Source organism: Pseudopipra pipra, chromosome Z (assembly GCF_036250125.1).
Source record: "Pseudopipra pipra isolate bDixPip1 chromosome Z, bDixPip1.hap1, whole genome shotgun sequence".
NCBI lineage: Eukaryota > Metazoa > Chordata > Aves > Passeriformes > Pipridae > Pseudopipra > Pseudopipra pipra.
In genome coordinates, this window is record NC_087581.1 from 35,552,524 (window position 1) to 35,574,580 (window position 22,057).

A 22,057-nucleotide genomic window follows, 5' to 3' on the forward strand; every position below is an offset into this window, starting at 1 on the left:
AAGTTGATAGAGTCATTTGCCTTTAGTGTGAGTGATTGGGTAATACTTGTTGATGGAGGAGACTAGAGGGAAGTTTCCTCCAGAGCTATCAGTTTCCTTAGAGTTAACGGTAAAGAGTTTTCCAGTTGTCTCCCAGAATAATGTATGATTTTACTCATATTGAGGTTATGTGCCACTTAATACAATAATGCTCCATAAAAGTAAACATGGTACAAATACCCTCTGTTATTATTTACTCTTGTCTGAAGAAACATAATTTACCTGTTTTAATGGAGACACTTTATCTTTTCAAAAGCATTGAAAAATTTAAAAGGCTAGAGAGTACTCCATTTACTAACAAAAGAGAAATGACCTACTTAATATATGCAGAGGATGTTATATTTTTATGTAGTACTTCAAGCATGAGATTACTTAAAACATCTAACATAAAGCATTCCCTGAAAAAGAATAAAACTTTGCATACAACTGAATTTGTACCAGAGCTAGTTTTGACAGCAGAGAAATATATTTTTAGAGCAGCCCTCCATATATATGCTTATTAATGTGTGTATTAATGGCTGGTAAACAGTCTAGGAATTAAATGCTTTAATCCTGGATTACTGCAGTCATGCTGATTTTTTCCCTTCAGAGCTGAGTGCAAGAGAAAGATGGTACAGAGCTACTTTCTGGTTTTTAGTTATGTATACATACTTGCCACTGCACAGCACAATGTTGTGTAAAATGTTTTTTTACAAATGTGTATTGTCCCACAAACATGTGGCCAACATACCATAATCTGAGGTACAACCATTACTTTCTCTCTATTCTTCGCATCTCAAATTTTGTTTAGTGTGGTGATTTATTAGGAAAGACATTTCTTTTTAATTTTTAGATCTCTTCTGACTGGCCAGTATAGGCACATTTAAGAAGAACACTTCCCATCAAAATTTCTTTTCCCAAAGATAGGCAATTTTAAATGGTATTTCTCCTGTTTGTTTTTAGCCAAAAGTGATTTCTCTCTCCTGTTTCTTAAGCTACTCCATTACATAAAAAGAAAATAAGATTTATTTTACCAGCTGTGGTTTTCCTGTATGAGGGATTTTTGAGTCTGTACTGGAGTAGTTCAAATTGGATTTTGTGTTTTGTTTTAACTCTGGTACCTGAAGCACGCAGGAAATTCCTTCTTCCTGCAATGTTGATGACTGTGTGGTCAAAACAGGAAAGTAGCTGTGCAGGTCTACATATGTCTGGACTATCCTCTACAGAAACACAGGTCAGCTTATTTGCACAAATGAGCTCTTCTGTGCTACAGACAACAACACTCCCATGGTTTACACAGATGAAAATCTAGCTCACCACAGTAAGCAAGGAGGACCACACAGATCCATTTGGACTGGTTTGGGTGTTGTTTTTTTTCTGTGGGGAGCAGGTTCAGTTTGGGGGTTTTTTGTTTCTTTGTTGTTTTGTTTGAAACAGTTTGATCCTTTGAGCCTCTTCTGGTTTTCTACTGGCGTGTTTATTTGTGATCATCCCTACTGAGGTGATTAGCTTCTACTCAAGGATTTATGCTGTGAAATAAAATAAAATAAAATAAACTCATGTCTCTGTATGTGTGTAGGAGTCAGGAAAATCAAAGCAGTAGCTTGGGCCACGCTGTATTGAATATACTACATCTTCGTGGTACCAAATTAACGCTGAATACAGCAATACAAAACCACTTCAGAACATCAAGTATGGCTACTGAGAAAAATGTCGCTTTTAATTTTTCAGCAGCTCATCCAAAGAGCTGCTCTTACATGAGGTATGTGGGAGGGTAGTTGCATTCAGTAGTGGAGAGCTTTTCTGATACATGACCGCAGTCTTGTTGAAGAGGGTTGGGCAGTTCGGGCTTGATGTTCAGCCAGCCAGTTCTGCCATATATTTACATGAGAGTTCCCTTCTGAAGCACAGTAGGAGATGAATCCTGGAGTAGTGTGCTGTGGAAGATCATCTCTGACAAGCTCTTAAATAATGCACCTGCCACATCTGCTTTTGACCAAAGAGTTGCTGAACATAGCCCTTGAGACTTTGTGTTTCTTCCAGTATTTGGACTACAGCATTTCCACTGCACAGCAAGAAATTTTTATGTCAAAACCAATAAATGTTCTTACTCTTACCAAATGATTTTCTGTCTCAGTTACAAGGAAACAGTATTATACTGCCTTTTTTTATTATTAAAAATGGTGTAGTCTGACGTTTACAACACGTCTATAAACCTGCCATCAAGTGCAAAGAAGCTCTTCTGTGGGGTCACTGACTCACGTGGTTATGTTCTAAAATGTTATTGCAGAAATACATTTTTCCTTGTTTTGGCAGGATTAACCTATGATATTGTATGCATAGTGTACAAATAAAGGGAGAGACTGTCTTAGCAGTTATCTCTACATCTGTGATTTGGATTTAACTGATTACCTTGGAGTGCTACAATGCATCTGAAAGGTAAAATCAGTAAGTACAAACGCTTAAGTATCTTTTAAAAAATTCTGCTGTTCTACAGTAGTTATATTGACCCAAACTGTCTTTTAATGTCATATCAAGGTAAGCATCTGTATTACACCTTCTTTTCAAATAAAAGAAGGGGTGGAGGAATTTAATCTTTCCCTTGCAATCAAATCTGTTCTTTTAAAAATACGCCAATGCTAGTGCTTGAAGGAGTTTGGTTTATTTTCATTATTCTTGAAGAATTTTTTAGCAAATATGCTCTAGCACAATGGACAGTAATGCCATAAATGCAAATAGGTGATACGGCTGCAATTAGAAGCCAGGATTTAGACGATGCTATTGGCATTGAAAAAAAAGTCAGTATGATTTGCTGTTCAAAGGTGTTACCTCATTTCCTTAGCAAATGGAATATGGAATTTTGGCTGTATATTTGAATGCTTTTGAATGTCTGTCCAGTATGGCTTGGAGAACCTTCAAAGGGTTTCAACAATTCTGTCTTGATTTTTTTTTTACTGTAATTTAGAATGCATTTGAGACAAAAAAATGATACTTAAGGACCGCTCTGGTCCCAGGACCATGGGCAAGAGGTACGATATGGAATGGATTGCTCTGCTTCTGATTCCAGTCTGTGCTCTGTGCTGACTGGCATCTAGTGAAATGATTTGCATGAGCCCTGTGAAGTGGTTTTATGTTCTTCTGCATGAAAGGCATTATCTAAAGGCTAGCTATCTGTTATTTAGAAAAATTTGTCACAGCTGTATTGAAATATAGGGAGACATTTTGGGAAAAGAACAAGGAGGACCTCTGGGGAATCAAGCGTTTCAACCCCTTATCAAGCACTGTAAATGTGCAAATGAGGCAGTCACACTGCTGTGTTATAAACTGCCAGTCTTCTGCTGAAGTGGGGAGAAAAAAAAATCCTAAAATATATGGTATAAAGATAATAGACTTCCTTGTATTTCAGCATGGCTTTAAAGTATTAGGTGTGATGTCTAATTTGCATTCATTTTAGGATAAAAAGACACGAATCCTCATGTGATATTAATGATGACATGGCTGGCCACCTTACAAAAAAATAGAGTTGAAATAATGAGGATAGTTACCAGGCTTTCACCTCTCCAACACATGAAGCAATATTATAAAAAAAAATCTGGTCATTTTACGGTATAATTTCCTAAGTGAGAACAGCGATGTTAATATTTCACTGAAAATACTTTTTCCGAAATAACATTAATGACATCCTCCCATTTCCCTATGCACATGTCTTTGCCTGATTAAAAAAAAATCCCACCTCCATTGCAAATTAGCTTATTTCATCCAGCTATTCATCAGAAGAGCTTCTCTACGTCATATCAATTTTAGGGTTTTTGCGGGTTGTGTGTGACTCTGCTGCTATTTTCTCACTCCTTCCTCCCCCACTGAGAACATTCCTGAAGCTGGCGTTCAGTACTCAAGAGATGCTCTTGCTCGTGGCTTGGTCTTGATCTTGGAGCCGCTCAGGGAATGGGAATGGAAAGTGTTCACAGGATTTGGCTGGCAGTAACAACTGCTGTGACAGCTGTTACAGACTCACTTATGCCTCCTCCTTCCTCTGAGCAGTCTTAAATAGAGAGATGCAGTAGGAGCAGTCCTCTGTGTAGCTGACCTTTCTGCTTTACCTGGTTTTCACAGGTGCTCATCATCTGGAAATGATAGAGGAGGAGAAGGAGCTGGGAGTCCTAGCTAGGCTCAGTGTGCCGGTGGGAGACAGCCATGAAAAAGACAAATGTGATACAGGATGTGTCAGGAGAGGCATTTACTGCAGAGATAGGGAAGTATTGCTGCCGTTATACAAGGCACTGGTGAGACCTCACTTGAAATAGTGAGTACAAACCTGGTCACCTGTGTTCAAAAATCTTAATTGAAAATGGGACTGATAGAGAGAAGGGCCTACCAGGCAAACTGGAAAAACAAGGAGATGGAGAACTTGTCATGTAAGAAAAGCCTGCATCCTTTTAATCTTACAAGGTGGCAGACCAAGAGCAGATCCAAATGTCATCTGAAAATACTTCAAATGTCTATTCATCATGGGTGAAATGGCATTACAACTGAAAGAAAAAGCTAGCACAAAAAAAAAAAAGGTGAGGAAAACAGTGTAACCTGGAATTAAAGAGGCTTCTGTTAAGAGCAGGGAGATGCTGCAAAGGATTTCCAACACAGAGACTGCAAAGGAAAAGCAAACTGCTTTTAAGACAGAGCACAATACATTTATGAAGATGTGTGTGTGATTGCAGGGCACTGGTATCCATAGCCCATAGGTCTCTTCCAGTGCTTCCTACGTGCTTGACCTACAGAATATATAATGGTAATGGAATGAAAGGATGTTTACTTTGGAAAGAAGTTTGTTAGGTGAAGAGAGTGGGGGAAAAGGGCTGTCAAACAGAAAACACTCAATGTGGAGTGTTTCTCTGCAGATGAAAAATGAACACTTTTCCTTAGGTCTATTTATTATGACACTGCTTATCTAAAACAATAGTTAGAAAGAAAACAGCACATTATTCAAAGTCTAATGCATTGTGCTCTGGCCAGTTAGGTTCACTGGTTTGTACTCCATCAGCCCAGACAGATGATCTGGTTTCTTTTATAAGTCAAAGTGTTTGGATTTTGAGCTTGGAGAAATGACAGATGCTTCTCCACGTCTATTGTGGGTCTCATCTGTAGCACTTGGGTTCAGTGGAGTGTCCCAGAGTGCAGCTGTGCAGACTGATAGCTGTAAGCTGCTCAGAATAACCTCGAGGGAAGAGAGGGAAGATGATCTTGGCTGCACAGGAGGGAGGCAAGATGATTATAGCTTGGCATAGTCAGTCATACTAATTGCTACTGTGCAGTGCTGTGGGAGATGTGGTTTGAGGACAAAGATTGCCAAGGATCCCTTAACTTATCATGTCAGAAAGAGTAGGAGAAAATGGTATTATAAGGCAAATTGTTCCATGTGAAACACAGGCTGCATTCTACCACCAGACTAAATTTTACCAGCTCTGGTTCTAGGTCAGGCATTTCTTTTCTTAATGCAAAAGGAAAATTTCTGATCCTGAGACGAGTGTTTGTATACTTCAGTCTGGGTGTGCCTGCAGCTAGAAGAATGTGTATAAGTATATACAGGCTTGATGGATCACCATGGTAGTTGTAGCATATCAACTAACTTATTTCCTTTTTCTTGCCCCTTTTCAAACGTAGTATTTTCTGAAGCTGAATTTCAGTCCACCAGAGAAAGCATTGTTGACCATCCCGCACAGCTTTCCAAAGAACTTGTTTAATGTATTAATGTGCAGTGGTAACAGTGTGAGAAAATTTTGAACTGAGTTTTGTGTGGCCTCACACCAGTTTTAAGAGTGAAGGAAAAAAGTCTGATGCAATTGAAGTTAGGAACCTGGTGGAATGGTACGCAACTGGAATGTAGTGGCTTGGTAGGGGAACACAGAAGAAAGGCAACAAAATGCTAGCTGAATTTTGGCTGAAGAATGGCTGCAGAAAATTATCACAAAGCTGACTGTACTTGTCATATTAAAAATAAGCAAACAGCAATTTTAAAGACAAAAACAATCTTCTTATTTTCTGCACTTTGAATTCATTGCAGTTGTTGTCTTTTTCCAACCCACTTGTTCATACTGTGGAAGAAGCCCTTTCTTGAGAAGAAAGGACATGAAATTATCATGGAGCATTTAGGTTTCTCTTGTTATCCCTTACTGAAATATTGACCCACCATTGTGGCACTGAAATGTTTGAGAGTTATGGAGCATATCATCATTCTTTTCTGCCTGACAGTCCTAGCTGTCTGGGTAGAAAGGGAATCTGACTTGAGGGACATACTATATGGTTTCTGCATGATATGGTGTTCTCCTCTCATTGTATTTCTTCTTGACTTCCAGGGGCATTGCCATGCCTGTGGTAATAGCATGAGAGGCAAGGAAGTCTGCTCTCACCGTAAAACATCTGGAAGAGTCCTGTCCTGAATTGGATGTAAAATGGGAGCACCTTTGAGTCCTTAACAAGGACTTTTCTCTCAGACACTGACACCTCATTTGATACGTGCACTTTCTCTGAGCTATAGTACTGCCTCCAGACCTTGGGTCCCCAGCACAGGAGAGACATCTACTTGTTGGAGAAAGTGCAGAGGAAGGCCACCAAGATGATAGAGGAATGGAGCACCTCTCCTAGGAGTAAAGACCAAGAGAATCAAGTTTGTTCAGCCTTGAAAAGAGAAGGCCTTGGGGAGATCATGTAGCAACCTTCCATATAGCAACCTGAAGGGGGCCTACAAGAAAGATGGATAGGGACTTGTATTTACAAGAGCATGTAGTGACAGGACAAGGGAAAGCGGCTTCAAACTGGAAGAGAATAGGTTTAGATTGCATTTTAGGAAAAAATTCTTTACTGTGAGGATGGCGAGGCATTGGAACAGGTTGCTCAGAGAAGTCAATCCTCCATCTCTGGAAGTGTTTTAAGACCACATTATGACCTGCCCCTGAATGCAAGGGTAACTGAGGTTCTTGTTAAGAGATCCTTTAGAGCAGATTAGAGTGAAACGACACTGAATGATCAGTGCTTATGTGTGTGTGTGTTGTGGTGTGTTGACCTTGGCTGGATGCCAGGTGCCCACCTAGCTGCTCTATCACTCCCCTTCCCAGCTGGACAAGGTAGAGAGTGAGATGGAAAACAACTCATGGGTTGGGATAAGGCAGTTTATTAAAGCAGAAGCAAAGCGGAAGCTTGTGCAAGCAAAAGCGAAGCAAAAGATAACACGGTTTATTCTTTAATTCCCATGAGCAGCGATGGTCAGACACTCCCGAGCAGCAGGGCTTCAGCACACGTGATGGTTCCTCAGCAGGCAGCCATTGGAGACAATGAATACCTGCCTACCTGCTCCTTGCCTTAGCTATTCTATCTGAGCTGATGTCATATGGTATGGAATATCCCTTTGGTCAGTTTGGGTCAGCTGGTCTACTTGGGTCCCCTCCCAGGATCTTGCCCTTGATTGAGAAAGGAATGTTACAGTGCTGATGCTGTGCCTGCCCTGCTCAGCAGTAGCCAAAACACTGGTGTGTTATCAACACTCTTCTAACTACCAATGCAAAGCACAGCACTGTGAGGGCTGTTGTGAGGAATGAACTCCAGCTCAACCAGACCCAATACACATGTATGTAGGTATATATATGTATGTATGTGTATATGTGTGTATATATTTATATATATACCTATATATATTTATGGCAGGTTTATTTTATAACAATTTGGTTGCAAAGGAAAGGAGGTATGTAGTCATTTTGTTATTATCTATAGAAATACAACAATAAAAAAAGTATAAAAATATCACTTAAGGAAATATGTAAAGAAAGAGAAAGAAAGGATGAGAGTAGAAAGACGTCACCACCCATGGATCTTGATTGTTGCAATTTCAGTGTCCATTTGCTGAAGTGATGGTCACAGTCTTGATCTGTCAGGAGTGGGGGAAGCCCACAAAACATGAAGTTCAATGGGTTAATATATATTCAGGTTCAGGTGGGAACACCCAGGTAGCTCCTCTGGCAGGGGGAGTTTTACACTGCCTGATGTACCATTGTAAGTCATGCAGAGTCCTCTGGTGGAAATTAGTCTGTGGGTTCTTCTAAGGTCTTTGATTGTTTATGACCCCCTCTAAGACATAGCAGCTGCCTCTCAGGCCAGCATAGTTGAGTCAATTATGCACCATCAGAAGGGATGAATACCCTCAGACCTACATATGCATGATGCCTTCCTGAGGTGGAGGTTTTTACACCTGAGCCAGCTGTGTAAGGAAGGAAATTGGCATGATAAAAAGCATTATCCCACTGCCACAGGGTCTGCTTCTTATTGGCCTTCTCCTCTATCTGGCTCAAACCCCAGCTTGTTACCCAGCTCCTTAAACAAAGGTAGTTCGTCCGGGTCATCCTCCTGTGGTGGGTGCTTACCCCCTCTGCATCGGGGTTGTTTATAAAAACAGCTCCATACACCCAAAACCCCTCCTCCTTCGCTTCCACTGGAGGGTACAAACCTGGCCTCAACAAAGCACCCTGCTGCTTTTTGTAAATGACCAGTTGTTTGAGTCATTAACATTTCAGTCTCTCAGGCCAGGATGGATGGAGCAGCTGTGAGCAGCCTGGTCTGGTGGAAGGTGTTGTTGTCCACAGCCAGTGGGATGGTTTCACTCTAGGCCTTCCTGGAGACCCGCTTGTAACCAGGAAGGAACTAGGGTAATGACTTAGGAAGTATTCCATGCTATTCCTTTCCGTAACACAACATATAAAAAGGCACAGATAAGAGAGTTCGCTCTTTTCTCTCTTCCGGTGGCTGAAAGCAACAGGTCTCTCTGTAGATGGGCTTTGTTTATACAGGCCAGGGCCTGCTGCTCAGACCTGCCATTATCTCCGGTCTCTCCGGGAGGTGTGGGGGAGTTGGCTGCTGCCTTGCACACCTCTGCTGTCCCGATCAGGGAAGTATTTAATTCGTTTTTATATTTATTGACTAGCTCTCTATTAACAGGTATATTGAGGAGATATTTGGTTTTAGGCTTCTTTTTATCCCTGTTTCCCCTTCCCTTTTCCCTTTTTTCCCTTCTCCCGGGAGCTCCTTGTTGTGGATAATATATTGAAATTGTATATATGTGTATTTGTAAATATATATTTTTTTTGATAGAATCCCGTTTCGTTCAAACTTCTTTCAGTTTTTCCCGTGGTTCATTTTTCTTCCCTCTCTGGGAAGCAGGCCTTGTTGTCAAGTTTCGGAGACTTGGTGGGAAGCCAGCTCGAAACTTGCACAGCCAGGCAAGGTGGAGGCGGGTTGAAACTATATGATCTTTAAGGTCCATTCCAACCCAGAACACTCTATGATTCTATGATAGTCTCAGTGAATCTTTCAGGAAAGGAATTTTGTCTTTTATAACATTTACTGATAATATTTTTTTTTCCTATGAAATCAACAAAAATGTTTGGTGTAGGCCCTTCAGCTTCTTGGGACATCTCTGTTGTGTTGAAACAAAGTCTCTCAGCAGATTGCTAATTTCTGGGTTTCCTGTACTTGCAGTTCAACAACAACAAAAAAAAAAAAAAAAAAAAAAAAAAAAAAAAATTCATTATTACTTTTTCTTTTTGTAGCATTATTGAACGACAAACAGTTGATTTCCTTAAGAATGTTACCGAATTTGTTCAAAAGGTATGGGGTTGAAGGTGAAAGAAAGTGTTTCAGTTTTCTGCCTTTACCCTACATCTCTGCATGGCCCCTAGCCCAGTGTTAGTTTGTGGCAAGATATTCCTTAGGAAAAAAAAATTAGTTTGTGTCCCAGAATAATTGTTTAATCTCCTCAGTAGTCACAGTGTGTATGCTGCATACTCCTATTTACTGGCCTAACTGGATGAATCTTTGTCCTTCTGTTACTGGTCTTATGCTTTGTTTTGCAATGTTTCCTTAATAAATGAGAGGTTTTTTGTCCAAAGGAGAGCACCAAAGAGGGTGAAAGGACTACAGGACATGACTTAGGACGAGTGACTCAGGATGTTAAAAGATGATACTGAGGGGTGACTTCAATGCCATCTACAACTTCCTTATGATGGGGAGTGGAGTGGGAGGGGCTGATCTCCTTCCTGTTCTCTGATGATAAGTTGCCAGGGAATGGCTTAAAGCTCATCAAGGGAAGTTCAGATCGGATATTAGTAAAGGGCTTTTCATTGAGAGGGTGGTCAATGGAGCAAACCCATAGGGAAATGGTCACGGTCCCAAGCCTGTGGGTGTTACAAAAGTTTTTGGACTTTAGATACAAGGTTTAACTTTTAGGTTGCTCTGTAAGGAGTCAGGAGCTGAACTTGAAGAATTTCATGGGTCACCCACGAGATCCTCTGATTCTAAACTACAGTGAAAAAGTTAAAAAGAAAAAAAGAAAGCCCCCAAACAACCCAGAATTTTATCAAAAAATGTTTTTCCTTCGTAATTAACTTTTTAAATTGAAATTTAAATTTTAGACAATTTTTAATCTGGAAGCTTTCTCATGCCTCAGAACTCTGTTTCTTCTCAAATTGTGAGCTCATTTCCTGCATGAGAACACGCTGGTGTCAGAGACTGAAATAGTTAATAGCTTAAACATTATTAAGATCACCAAAAGACTTGTCAAACTGCAAAGAAACAGCTGCTCATCCAGCAAAGCCCACCCCTCCCTGAATATGCCTACTATGAAAGGACCTTCCAAAAAGATAAGGGGGTGCTATTGTCCAACTGTCCCAGGTGCCCAGGGATGTGCATACCTGAACCTACAAACTGTATTTCCAGATAAAGGAGGAGGCTGATAAGAGGCAAATGCTGCCATGTGGGTTAATCCTTCTTATCATGCCAATGTCCTCCCTTACATAATGACTTACATAATTAATGAAAAGAGGTACCAGGCTATTTGAAAAGACTTCAAGGCACTGGGTTGATTAGTTAATGGGACAGGAGCACAGGTGTTTGCCTCAATTCCTGCAGTAGCAGGGATGAATGAGGAGAGGAGTAGGAAAACCCATCTTGTCAATAGATGGCTAAAGGATTGGTGCCAGTGGCAGAATTTTGGTTTTTTTGACCATGAGGCAAATTCTGTGGTAGCTGGGCTGCTAGAGTCAGATAGGCTTCATCTGTCTAGCAAGGGCAAAAGGACTCTAGCCCCGAAGTTGGTGGGGCTGATCAGAAGGGCTTTAAACTAGGTTTGAAGGGGGAAGGAGTTGAAACCAGGCTCTCCAGAGATGAGCCTGAAGGTGGAAAGCCAGAGTTAGAAGTGAAATCAGCAGCCCAGCTCAAGTGCATGTACAACAATGTACACAGCATGGGTAACAAACAAGAGGAGCTGGAAGCCATCGTGCAGCAGGAAAGCTGTGCTGTAGTCGCCATCACGGAAACGTGGTGGGATGACTCACATGACTGGAGAGCTGCCATGGGTGGCTATGAGCTCTTCAGAAAGGACAGATGGGGTAGGAGGGGTGGAGGGGTAGCTCTATATGTTAGAGAGTCTCTTGAGTCTGTAGAACTTGAAGTCAATAACGATAAGGTTGAGTACCTGTGGAATCGGGGGAAGGCCAACAAGGCTGACATCCTGGTGTGGTTCTGTTACAGACCACCCAACCAGCATGATGAGGGTGATGAATTATTCTGCAAGCAGCTGGCAGATATCTCAAAATCACCAGTTCTTGTCCTTGTGGGTGACTTTAACCTGCTGGATGTCTGCTGGAAACTCAACACAGCAGAGAAGAGGCAGTCCAGGAGATTCCTAGAGTGTATAGAGGATAATTTCCTGCTTCAGCTGATAAATGAACCTACCAGGGGTGGGGCCTCACTGGACCTGTTGTTCACAAATAGAGAGGGCCTGGTGGGAGATGTGGTGGTCGGAGGCCGTCTGGGGCACAGTGGCCATGAAATAATAGAGTTTTCAATGCTCAGAGATGCAAGAAGGGCCCTCAATAAAGCTTCTACCCTGGACTTCCAGAGGGCAGATTTCAACCTATTCAGAAGACTGGTTCAGAGGGTACCTGGGGAAACAGCCCTTCAAAACAAGGAGGTCCAGGAGGAATGGACATGCTTCAAGAAGTAGGTTATGAAGGCACAGGAGCAGGCTGTCCCAGTGTGCCAAAAGGTACCCTGGTGGGGAAGATGGTCAGCCTGGCTGAACAGGGAAACTTTGAAGGAAATTAGGGGGAAAAAGAGAGCTTACTGGCTAAGGAAAAAAGGGCTGGCTACTCAGGAAGAGTTTAGGAATGTACTTAGGTCTTGTAGAAAGAAAATTATAGAGACAAAGACACATTTTGAACTCAATCTAGCCACTACTGTTAGGGGTAACAAGAAGTGCTTCTACAAATACATCAGCAGGAAAAGGAGGGGCATGAAAAACCTCCATTCTTTGTTGGACATGGGGGGGAACATAGTCACCAAAGATGAGGAAAAGGCTGAGATACTTAACACCATCTTTACCTCAGTTTTCAACAGTAAGACAGGTTGTCCTCAGGACAACTGGCTTCTGGAGCTCGTAGACAGAGACAGAAAGCTGAATAGCCCCCCTGTAATCCAGGAGGAAACAGTTACTGACCTGCTGAACCACCTGGATCCTCACAAGTCTATGGGACCAGATGGGATCCACCTAAGGGTGATGGGGGAGCTGGTGGAAGAGCTTGCCAAGCCACTCTCCATCATCTACCAACAGTCCTGGCTCACTGGGGAGGTCCCAAATGATTGGAAGTTGGCGAATGTCACCCCAATCCACAAAAAAGGCTGCAAGGAGGATCCAGGGAACTACACGCCCATCAGCCTGACCTCAGTGCCTGGCAAGGTTATGGAGCAGATCATCCTAAGTGCAATCACACAGCACCTACAGGATGGACAAGGGATCAGACCCAACCAGCATGGGTTTAGGAAGGGCAGGTCCTGTCTGACCAACCTGATCTCCTTTTATGATCAGATGACCCACCTAGTGGATGAGCGGAAGGCTGTGGATGTGGTCTATCTGGACTTCAGCAAAACCTTTGACACCGTCTCCCACAGCACACTCCTGGAAAAGCTGCAGCCCAAGGCTTGGACAGGGGCACTCTGTGCTGGGTTGGGAACTGGCTGGAGGGCCGGGCCCAGAGAGTGGTGGTGAACGGTGCTGCATCCAGTTGGCAGCTGGTCACTAGTGGTGTCCCCCCGGGAACAGTGTTGGGCCCAGTCCTCTTTAATATCTTTATTGATGATTGGATCAGAGGATTGAGTGTACCATTAGCAAATTTGCAGATGACACCAAGTTGGGGGGGAGTGTTGATCTGCTAGAAGGCAGGAGGGCTCTTCAGAGGGACCTGGACAAGCTGGAGAGATGGTCTGATTCCAATAGGATGAGGTTCAACAAGGCCAAGTGAGGAGGATCACCAAACGGACTGGGAAAGATTCAAGGCCTGGCGGGACTTGTATGGAGCCTGAAAGGACTATAAATCCAAGGACTTTCCTGTTAATCTCCAGTTTTATACCATATTATAATGTACTCCCATGTTATTCCCTATGGTTTATATTGTTCAGGGCTTGTTCAGACTTGCCCTCACGTTTTCCCGCCAAAAGTTGTTTATTCTCTTGTTCTCCCCTAGTTTTCCCACTCATCTCTCACTGATTGGCTGATGAGTGCCACAGTGCAGAGTGAGCTCCCATTGGTCCTTTCCCCTGGATACTCCGAAGTTCCACCCATCTTTCCCCTATTACCCAATCCCATTCTGCCCTGAGTTCTCAATCCCATGCTCCGCCCCAGTTATGGAACCTCCCCTTACCCATACCCTATATAAGTCCCTGTTTTCCCCAATAAAGTGGCATTGCACCCCTGACCTTCAACCGAGTCCAAACCCTTTTGTGTGGTGCCGCGTCCCTATCCCTTTTACCCTCGGGCCGTGGCAGCCAAGTGCTGGGTCCTGTACTTTGGCCACAACAACCCTCTGCAGCGCTACAGGCTGGGGACAGAGTGGCTGAAGAGCAGCCAGGCAGAAAGGGACCTGGGAGTTTGGATTGACAGGAAGCTGAACATGAGCCAGCAGTGTGCCCAGGTGGCCAAGAAGGCCAATGGCATCCTGGCCTGGATCAGGAACAGTGTGGCCAGCAGGACCAGGGAAGTGATTCTTCCCCTGTACTCGGCATTGGTGAGGCCACACCTGGAGTGCTGTGTCCAGTTCTGGGCCCCTCAGTTCAGAAAAGATGTTGAGGTCCTGGAGCAGGTCCAGAGAAGAGCAATGAGGCTGGTGAAGGGACTGGAGCACAAGTCCTATGAGGAGAGGCTGAGGGAGCTGGTGTTGTTCAGCCTGGAGAAGAAGAGGTTCGGGGGAGACCTCATCACTCTCTACAACTACCTGAAAGGAGGTTGTAGCCAAGTGGGTGCCAGTCTCTTTTCCCAGGCAACCAGCAGTAGGACAAGAGGGAATGGTCTTAAGCGGTGCTGGGAAGGTTTAGGTTGGATATTAGGAAGAAATTTTTTCCAGAGAGAGTAATCAGACATTGGAATGGGCTGCCCAGGGAGGTGGTGGATTCACCGTCCCTGGGGGTTTTTAAGAGGAGACTGGATGTGACATTTGGTGCCATGGTCTAGTAACCATGGTGGTGTTGGATCAAGGGTTTGACTTGATGATTTCGGAGGTCTTCAGTTGATTCTATGATTCTATGACTCTCTGTGAAAACCCCTCCGGGGAGCATCGAGGATATTTCACGCCTACCCTGAGCTATTCATCTCAGTGATGGACATAATAGGCAGCTGTAATGTCTTAGAAGGTGTCAGAGACTCATTACATATCTGTGACGTCATCCATTGTAAAACTCCCTGCCCTAGTGGAGATCCTAGACATTCCCACCTGAGCTTGAAGTATAGAATAACTCATGAAATCTTTGAATTTTGTGGGGGCTTCCCCCATTCCCCAATGGATCAAGACCATCATTTAAACAGGACTGCAACCAGCATTTCAACAACAGAATTGAAGCTACAACTACCAAATTTCATTGCTGGATCCAGCTTGTGGTGACTCTCTATATAACTTAGGACCTTTAGCCATTTTTTCTCTTTCTCTCCCTTATACATTTTCTTCAGTGTTATTTTTTTGCTTTAACACTGCTATATTACTGTAGATGATAAGAACAAAAACACCTACACGACTGTTTTCCTTTGAAACTAAATTGTTCTAAAATAAACCCTACATATATATATTTACAAACTCTGATCATTCAGTGTTGTTTCACTGTAATCCACCCCCAGGGATTATTTAACAAGAACCCAAGTTACTCTCCCCTTCTGGGACAGGTTGTAACACCTGGGCATGACCATAGGTGAGGTGGGTGGCTCATGTTCGGTCCCCTGCTCTGTTGATCTCAGAGCAAGTGCTTGCATGCTGGCTATTGCCATTTCCTATCCTGTTTCCGTGGTTGCAGCCTCTTGGATACACGATTGCCTTCTCTTCTGAGTGTACAGTGCCTGAGCCTGTCTGAGATCTTTGTGCTTTACTGGAACACAAATGAAGTTGTATCCTTGTTGCTGATTCTAGATATTAAGACTGAACCGTGGACCTGAAGGTCTGTCTGAACAAATTGCCAATGTTTAGTCCGTTTTACAGTTAATTGTTTTAATAAACTTTCACAGCAATTGATTATGGTGACTCTGGGACTCTTTGTTGTCTTGGTGGTTAGGAGGTGTAATATCATTCCTATTCTGGCCAAGCTGAAAGATTTTAAAAGCCTGTTTGATGTTGCTTTCTGTTACGTTATATGTGCCTACAACTGTAACTTCATTTGGAGTATAGGATATTAGACTCTGATGTAAATCATGTTTATTTTTTTCTCTCGTGAGTAGCAGATCTGTCATTCTGCAATGGCTCCTAATCAAATATTCTGATAATGTACTCCATAGAAATCTACAGAGATTATTGTATGACTCTACTCTAATTTAGCTGTTATCCCTTATTAAAATATAATTGATAAATATGCTTCTCTGTGAGACATTTTGTTATCTGGGGATTAGGAGTGTGAGTGCAACTATTATGATTTACTTAGGGATTCATTTATAAACTATGTAACATTTATTCTGTGAAAGGTTGCATAAAGGGCAGAAACATATTTTTAATGTATCTGCTTCACTACATTTGAGATCAAAAGACAAGCTAGTGTGAAAACCTGACACACCTTTAGGTACCTGTACTCTGCGTTGGTGAGGCCACACCTTGAGTATTGTGTTCAGCTCTGCGCCCCTCAGTTCAGGAAGGATATTGAGGTGCTGGAGCGGGTCCAGAGAAGAGCAACGAGGCTGGTGAAGGGACTTGAGCACAAGTCCTATGAGGGGAGGCTGAGGGAGCTGGGGTTGTTTAGCCTGGAGAAGAGAAGGCTTAGAGGCGACCTCATCACTCTCTTCAACTACCTGAAGGGAGGTTATAGCCAGGCGGGGGTTGGTCTCTTCTCCCAGGCAACCAACAATAGGACAAGGGGACATGGGCTCAAGCTCTGCCAGGGGAGGTTTAGGTTAGATGTTAGGAAGAAATTCTTTACAGAGAGGGTTATCAGGCATTGGAACGGCCTACCCAGAGAGGTGGTGGATTCACCATCCCTGGAGGTTTTTAAAAAGAGATTGGACGTGGCCCTTAGTGCCATGATATAGTAATTGGAGTTGGATCAGGGGTTGGACTTGATGATCTTGGAGGTCTTTTCCAACCCAATCTATTCTACGATTCTATGATTCTATGATTCTATGATTCTATGATTCTATGATTCTATGATTCTATGATTCTATGATTCTATTCCAGAACCCAGAATGCTTGCATTTTGTGTCTCATTATGTGGAACTATGTATGAGGTACCTCCCTGAGGGATATCACAGTGACTGCCAGTTGGATTTTACTGCGGACTGTGATGTTACTCTTGGAGGTACAAGTCTCTTAGGAGGACCTAATGTAACAGGGGGCTTGTAGCAGTTTCTGAGGCAGACCAGAAGTTTACAATATTAAGAGTACTGTGACTCTCTAAACATCTTTCTAATGAATAGATTATTACAACTGGAGTCTCATTTCTCCTTTTCTGAACCCATGTTCTGGATGGGTGAACTTTAACAAAAGACTGCATTGCAGTTGAAACCCTTTTCTAGACATTGTTATATAAGTAGGGGGCATAGAGCAAGTGTGTAACTAGGTCTCCCTTTTGAGTGCATCCTTGCTCAGCGGTAGTAGTAAGAGGTGGTAGTAGTTGTGGAAATCTGGTTGCTGTATGATTTTTGGAATCCTGTATATTTTCTGTTCTGTCAGTTATGATAAATGTATTTTCTGTGAATGGAGATGGTTGAAGGTACTTGATAAGCTCTGGTGGAAGATGCTTCCACTATTTTACACCAGTGTCTTTGCAGTTCTATTTCAAGGCCTACTTTATATGAAACTGGTAGAAATATATTTGGCTTTATTACAGACCTTGTTTATATAAGGATTTGAGACAAAAATGGTGTCATCAGGGTAAATATTGTGCAAAAACTGAAAGAAAACATGGAGATTTGCTAGAAACAGTGTTTTTCAAGAACCCCTGCTACTAAAGACTTTTAAACAGCCTTTTAATAATCACAGGAAAATCTATGACTGTTTACATAAAAGCGTTTCAAATTCTTCCTCTGTTATAAATTATGTGTGGTGAATAGGTATGCTGATGTTTGCACTAAATCTCTTTATCACAGTAAGATAAAAGAAATACTTGTAATTTCTTTAAAATGTATTTGGTTTTCAGTAGGTAAAAGATTATGAAGTTATTCCTCTAAAGAGAACTATATTTCTTGCAGTTGTTAAAGCACTATCAGCTGTATAAAAGTGGTTAGCCTATTTAAATGTTTCACATGTCCAAAGGTCCTTTTGGTTGCATGCAGATAAACTACAAATGAACAATATGTATAAGCCAAGTAATTTATCTTAAACAAGAAGCAAGCTATAATTTTCATTTGGAAACACCATGTGTAGCGTAGTTTCCATTGTTTGTTACATTTTTCTGATGTCTTATTTGTGGCTAAATTTTAATTTTTTTTCTAATGACTGAAATGTCACTAGGTCATAAGACATTACAATTCAAGAAGTTACGGTAAAATATTTTCCTGTGTAAGCATCTGTGAATTTTGATGGACATAGATCTGAGCTAGTGCAAGATCTTTTATCGGTGTCTTAGGCATTCGTTTGAACATGTGTCCAACAGCAGAAGTTCTGATGCTCCTTTGTTCTGAGAAGAAATAACAACATCTAGAAATCTTCATATCCTTTTAAATATGCAATCAATTTTCACCTGCCTCCCTCTTTGCTGCATGGAACCTTATTTTTCCAAGCTAATGCTGGGAAAGGTATTTCCTCATGGAAAGGAATGTTTTGTTCCACTTTGCTTTGCTTAATTTTCCACAGGATGTCAGTTTTACTGAACAAAATCCCTCAGCAGTGTAGGCAGCTATCTGTAAAATAGAATGGTGGGCATAACTGTGAAGGTCTGCTCAAGACACTGGTAAGACCTCTGTGTAGCCTGTCAGAGTCCTGACACTGTATTGTTATTTATCCCAAGCAGAGCAGTTACACTGCTGGATAACAAAACAGAGTTGAAATTTTTGTTGCTGCCTTTCATGGCTGTGTGTTAAGATCAATGCTGCCCAAGTGACCGGTGATGTACTTACATCTGCTTGGCCTTCTTCTACCTTACAGCTTTCAAAAATCTGCTATTTGATACTGAAGTAATTGACACTATAGCTGTTCTCCACAAAATCCTTTTGAAATGAAAAATGAGCTAGATCTTTCAAGTTGGGTTCTTTTACATAATATATAAAAGGTGACTGTGTAATAATACAGTAGATGTGTTCACTCATTATGCTATAATTCAGGTCCTATTGTGATGTGCCATTCTGTTTAATATCTGTAACTTGCTCAACTGAAGCACAAAAGCAGCGGAGCTGTAATGCAGCTATTCAGAGTGATACAAAGGATGTTGTATTTTTCTTAAAGGAACAGTCCTTTGATTTGCATATAGTCTCACGGGGGCAAATTACCTTTTACTTCTATGTACATTTGCTTAGGGGGAAAGTCTCATGTATAGAGCTTCGTTATTGCACTTTTTAACAACTTTGCTTATATGGCTTTGCAACTAGTACCTGGGGTATGAAAATACTTTTGAAAATGCCTTTGAATTCTAATGTTAACCATCAAAAAAAACCAAACCAAGCCAAACCAAACAAGTATACAGTCCCAGCATATTTTTGTCGTCACAGAACAAAAAATGATAGAAAACTGAGTCTGAGCTTTGGTTTCTTTAGAAATAAAGCAAAGATGAAGTACAATGCAGGTGGGGAAAATGATAATAAAAAGTGCTTTTTCTCTTATAAATATGTTGCTGAAAGGAATGCTTGAAAACATAATCTCGATGTTATGCAAATATGTATCTGGATATCAAAAGGTACAAACTTGGAGATAATACCTGTGTGCCAAAAGTTAGATCTGCACTCTCCAGAAAGAGGTGAATATTTAATTGCAATCAACTGTGCCTCAGGCCCCAATACCGTACGAAGATGTTTGCTCTGTTCCAACCAATGACAATCAAGTATTGTTTGAGCATGCGTGAGAACTTGGCAGACTACAACTCCCATGATTCCTTGTTACATTTTTCCTGCCACAATCAACAGCAAGGATAGATTAATGATTTTAAAAATAATTCTTACTATAATTGGACAAGTTGTAAGACTATCAGCAATCTTCAAGATAGTTCAATCTGTATAACTACTTGCCATGAAACGCCTGAAATACAGACTAGAAAAGGACACTCACAGTTAAAGGAGGAGCTCTTTGTTGAAGCTAAACAAGACTGGAATAGGATTATTCTGTTTGTCTGCTCTTCTCTTTCTGATGTCCAGAGAAAACTCTCAAATGAATGTGAATTTGAAGCTGTCTTTCTTTTTTAAACATTATTTTTTTTTAAATAAATGTCGCAGACAAATGTAAGTGAATGTAGGCCTCATTTGGTTGGTTCCTCCTGCGGTATTGTGAACAGTCATTTTTAGTAGGCTATATTAATGTTTGGGGGGTCTTGTGGTTATGGAAGCAGAGGAAGAAAAAGGGAATCATGGATAGCTCTCCTCTAACAGATTTCACAGACATGTTCTTTTCAACAGAAGAATTGATAAATGCTACTTATCTAGTCCTGTTCCTTGAAAATTCCTACCAAAGGTCTTAAAGAGAGTAGTTTGATGTTTTTCTCATCATTCCAACATAGAACCATAGAATCATTGAATCAGCTGGGTTGGAAGGGACCTCAGAGATCATCAAGTCCAACCCTTGATCCACTACCGTTGCGGTTACTAGACCATGGCACTAAGTGCCACATCCAGTTTCTTCTTAAAAACCTCCAGGGACAGAGAATCCACTACTTCCCTGGGCAGCCCATTCCAATGTCTGATTACCCTCTCTGTAAAGAAATTTTTTCTAATGTCTAACCTAAACCTCCCCTGGCACAACTTGAGACCATCCCTCTTGTCTTGCTGATAGTTGCCTGGGGAAAGAGACCAACTCCCACCTGGCTACAACCTCCTTTCAGGTAGTTGTAGAGAGTGATGAGGTCTCCCCTGAGCCTCCTCTTCTCCAATCTACTTATTGATTATGATATAATGTTTCATTGTGTGCACCCACCAGGAAATTTAACCTGAAATACTTTTAGGTCAAATCAAGTAACTCACAGAAACAGAAGATAAGAGCTAAGCCATACAAAACCAAACTTATGTTATAAATAGCTAGAGCTTAAGAGAATTGAATTTGGCTGCAACTACACTTATTAGCAAAAGAGTATTTTATACAATTTCTTGTCCTTTTCTTGTATTGGCATAACAAAGACCTAGTTATTGCTAGTGATGTGTGATTAGATGTGCTTGGGTGGTTGTAATAAAATACTGAGCAATCTTTCCAAAATATGAAGATCTGCTTTAGAAATCATATTGAAATCCTGGTAACCTATCTTCTCAAAACCTCAAGAGTTGTCAGTGTATAAGACTCTCACCAGATGCTACTGAGGACTGAGTCATGGGTTACAGTAGTAATCTGCCTATTGGAGGAGTAATGAAAAGGTGCAAAAGTCTAAAGTCTATTTCTTAATGTGGGTATGAAAATCAGACAGTGTTGGGGAAAATACAATGTGAGAGCAGAAAGAGGCATTCCACCAAGAAGATAGATAGAGTGAGGGGGTACCTGACCCTCACACTATTTGCTGCTGACTTCAAGGAGACCTTGAATTGCAGGAAGGCACTGGAAAAGGAGAATCATCTTACAGCACTTTCAAGCTTCAAATGCTGCTGCTGATAGGTGTGCAAAATTTAGAGTAATGTATTACTGCATTTCATCCCTAATTTAGAGCTACAGCATGTTTCCAAGAATGCGCTGACTGTTGCAGAAGCCACCAGTACAACACTGAGAAAGTTCCTCTCAGTGAAAGCAACCATGCTAGAGAATAGCTCCTGCTATAGGCTTAAAATCAGTGCTGGCTGCCTGCCAAGGGGCAAATATTTTTGGCAGCTCAGGAAAAGGATCCACAAAAGAAAGTCTGTTATCACAAAAAAGATTAACAATTGCCTCTGGAAATATATCCTGGTTTGTGGAAAACCAATTAAATACAGTCATTGAATCCTCTAAGTGTTTTGGTTTATTTTATTTTACTTGCATGGATTACATTTAAAACACTTTATTTTTGCTAGTATGAAATGATGGGATTCTTCAGTCTTAGTGTATGTCATAAACTATTTTATGCACTTCACATTGTGTAAAAATATTTACAATATGCTCAGGAAGTGAAATAAAGAAAATAATGCTTTATCTGAGCTTAGATATTTAGGAGTTTTATAAAAAGTAGGAATCATTTATAAGACATAAAAAGTATTACTCACTATAAGATTTAAATAAAAGAAAGAAATTATAGGGGATACTTTCAGGGGCACATGACCACCTCAGTTTCATCAGCTTACAATGGAAAATTTGGCAGCTAGAGTACCTTGTTAAATTATACTGTGAGATTCTCTTCCTCACTCCTTTTCCATACCAGAGTAAAAGTGGAAGGGTGGATGGCTTCA